Here is a 695-nt window from a genome sequence, read left to right on the forward strand (position 1 = left end):
GTTCTTTGGACACATACTTGCATACTCTCTCAAATTTTCACCGGATAATTATTAGACTAGTTAATTAAGCGGCTTATGTTCTTAACATGGATCACATGGTCAAGGAGTGAAGCTTGTGATTGCATATTATATATATTGATTATTACTTTGTGTCCGTGTAACATGCCTTTTGCATTTTTAATGGCCGTATAATTTGGTCAGATATGATCTTAGGCTCAGTGTGAAACAATCAAATTCTAACCTTTCTCATAGATTTGCTCCAAATCTTTTATTATTTTTCCTGTGGGGTTACCCTCCTGATCTGCAACTTGCAAACTTAGATCTTGAAATTAAACCCCGGTGGAAGATACTTAATCATGATACTTTTATGCAAAAGTTATTATTGTTTCCTAATTTACTAATCAATCAATTTGACTTCTCTAATTGCACCAATAATAATTATTCATGTTGCACATGTTTTAAATTTTTGTCAACAGTTCAAAAAAAAATAAAAATTAAAGAAGACAATTTGCTTTCCACTTCCTCCTTTCCGACCATATATTATAATATTGTTTGATTGGAAGTTTAGCTAAATTCCGCAAATTAATTAAAGCACAAAGATAAAATATTATTATTAAATTTAGAATTTAATTAATTTGTGTTCTGAGCGCATATATTTAAAAATATAATAATAAATTTTTTTTAATATTTTTAAT

This window comes from Arachis duranensis, chromosome 9 (genome assembly GCF_000817695.3).
Source record: "Arachis duranensis cultivar V14167 chromosome 9, aradu.V14167.gnm2.J7QH, whole genome shotgun sequence".
Lineage (NCBI taxonomy): Eukaryota > Viridiplantae > Streptophyta > Magnoliopsida > Fabales > Fabaceae > Arachis > Arachis duranensis.